The sequence below is a fragment of the Cavia porcellus genome, unplaced genomic scaffold (assembly GCF_034190915.1).
Source record: "Cavia porcellus strain 051 isolate PalLab524CR breed Dunkin Hartley unplaced genomic scaffold, mCavPor4.1 scaffold_372, whole genome shotgun sequence".
Classification (NCBI taxonomy): domain Eukaryota; kingdom Metazoa; phylum Chordata; class Mammalia; order Rodentia; family Caviidae; genus Cavia; species Cavia porcellus.
Window position 1 is genome coordinate 102,501 of NW_026947855.1, and position 2,500 is coordinate 105,000.

A 2,500-nucleotide genomic window follows, 5' to 3' on the forward strand; every position below is an offset into this window, starting at 1 on the left:
CACCCGCTTTGGGCTGCATTCCCAAGCAACCCGACTCCGGGAAGACCCGGACCCGGCGCGCCGGGGGCCGCTACCGGCCTCACACCGTCCACGGGCTGGGCCTCGATCAGAAGGACTTGGGCCCCCCACGAGCGGCGCCGGGGAGTGGGTCTTCCGTACGCCACATTTCCCGCGCCCCACCGCGGGGCGGGGATTCGGCGCTGGGCTCTTCCCTGTTCACTCGCCGTTACTGAGGGAATCCTTGTTAGTTTCTTTTCCTCCGCTGACTAATATGCTTAAATTCAGCGGGTCGCCACGTCTGATCTGAGGTCGCGTCTCGGAGGGAGGGGGAGACGAGACCGAGACGCGACGCGAGAGTCTCGCGTCGCCGTCGGTCGTCTCACCCGGGAGTGAGTGCCGGAAAAACCCCACAGCGGGGAGAGGAGGAGGCCGGCGGCCGGAGGAGAGAGAGAGAGAGAGGCGGAGCGGGGGAAGGACGCGGCGCGGCGCAGCACGGTGCGCCGCGCGAACCCCGAGGTGGAGGGGCGGCGCGGGAGAGGCCACGGCACACCCGATGACGCCCGCCCGCGCGGTCCCGGGCACCGCGGGCCCGCCTTCCCCCACCGTCCCGAACGCGACCCACCCCACCACCACCGCCACACGTCGCCACGCGCCCCGAAGCGGTGGCGGCGGAGGGGGGCGGGGAGGGAAGCGGACGGAGACGAGGAGTAGACAAGGGCGACGCGGTGGAGCCGGAGACCGGGCGAGCCAGGAGGGCACGGAGCCGGAGGGACACCGGGCTCGAACCGACCGCACCACCCCGCCGAGCGGCAACGTGGGGGGGAGACGACGGGCACGGCACGCGCGGCGCGGCGCGGCACGGGCGGCGACGACCGAGACGCCACCCGACCCCTCAGCGCAGCCGGCCGGCCGGCGACCGACCACGGCCGCCTCGACCCCCACACCGTCCGCCTCCCGCCGAGGGGAGGCGGGGCCTCGGGACCCAACCCACTGACGGGGGAGCGCGGCGAGACCACGCGCGGCCCCGGGGCGCAGCGCGCGACGGCGAACGACGCCGAGGCGTCCCGCGGGCCGCCGCCGGGGCAACGCGGACCCCGGGGGGCGCGGCCTCACACGCGCCACGGGCCTCGACGCGAGGCCGACCCCGGCGGGGGGGGGCACACATTTCTCCGGGACCCGCGTGCGGCGCGAGGGACCCCTCCTCCACCGGGAGGGACCGCGGCCAGGGGGCGGCGGACACGGGACGGCGCGGGGGGGGGGGCCCGCGGGCTCACCGCGAGCCGCGACCCCGCAACCCCGGACCCCGGACCGCCGCCCTCCCCGACACCGACACCTCGGGCACGCCACTCTCGCTCGCCCCTCTCTCTTCCGAACACCGCTCCCTCTCTGCGCGAGGGCGGCGGCCGACGGCGGCACCGCACCACGCGACGCGCGGCTCCCCCCTCCGGGCCACCACCACCCCCCCCAACGCGCACGCCGACGGGCGACGGGGGCTGGGGGGGGGGGCGCTGAGCTCGGGGGGGCGGCGGCCGGCGAGGCGAGGCAGGCGCGCGCCGACCGGGTCTGCACTTAGGGGGACGGAGGGCACGCCAAAGCGGGCCCTACGAGGAAGCCCCCAGCCGCGCGACCCCGGGGGACAACCCGCGGGTCGCGATTGATCGGCAAGCGACGCTCAGACAGGCGTAGCCCCGGGAGGAACCCGGGGCCGCAAGTGCGTTCGAAGTGTCGATGATCAATGTGTCCTGCAATTCACATTAATTCTCGCAGCTAGCTGCGTTCTTCATCGACGCACGAGCCGAGTGATCCACCGCTAAGAGTCGTACGTGAGCGTTTCGCTTTTTTTTTCTTTTTTCAGACGTGCGAGGGGGAGAGGAACGTTCCACCTCCCCACAAGCACCCCCGACGCTGGCGCGACACTTCCACGCCCGCACGGGGCAGACGGGGTCGCCTCGGGCCGGCCAGCAAGAAAGAACAGAACGACACCAGAAACTCCGAGGGTTAGGGGCCACGAGAGCGCGTCTATCACGCGCTGAGACGGGGCTCTTCGGCAACCCACCGAGCCCGGCGCCACGGCCCGCAGCGGAGCGGACGAGCGCACGGGGACGGAAGGACCGACCCCACAGGCGCCCGGGGGGGGGGGGATCCCCACCACCTTTCCCCTCAACGGAAAGGGAGGGCCCGCGCCCAACGCCAACACGGCCCCGACGACCGGCCGGGTATACCCCCGAACCCGGCCGGGACGCCCGGAGACGTCAGCGGCGCGCGGCGCCCCGGCCCAAACCGAGGAGAGGCGGGCGGGGAAAGAGTACACACGCGTGGGGGCAGGGGGAGGGGCGGGGAGGCGGGAGGACCGGCGCGGAGAAGAGAGCACAGCGGCATCGGGGACCAACGCCCCCGACGTGCCGACTTCTCACGTCCAAAGTCCTTCCCGCCCAAACCCCCGACACGGGCCCCCAGGAGCCCCCAGCGCGACCCCGCCGGCCAGACCCCAAGGCCGGCG

At 74.0% G+C, this 2,500-nt stretch overlaps 2 non-coding genes across 2 annotated transcripts in view; both read right to left on the minus strand.

Moving 5' to 3' along the window:
- Positions 1-312, minus strand: part of LOC134475174 (28S ribosomal RNA) — a 5,061-nt gene extending 4,749 nt beyond the window's left edge. Inside the window, exon 1 of the ribosomal RNA XR_010046166.1 lies at positions 1-312. This exon is cut by the window's left edge and continues 4,749 nt beyond it. This is a non-coding gene — a ribosomal RNA (28S ribosomal RNA).
- Positions 313-1,666: 1,354 nt separating this feature from the next.
- LOC134475177 (5.8S ribosomal RNA) lies at positions 1,667-1,819 on the minus strand. Its single transcript, XR_010046169.1, has one exon. It is a non-coding gene; the product is annotated as a 5.8S ribosomal RNA (ribosomal RNA).
- Positions 1,820-2,500: the final 681 nt, after the last annotated feature.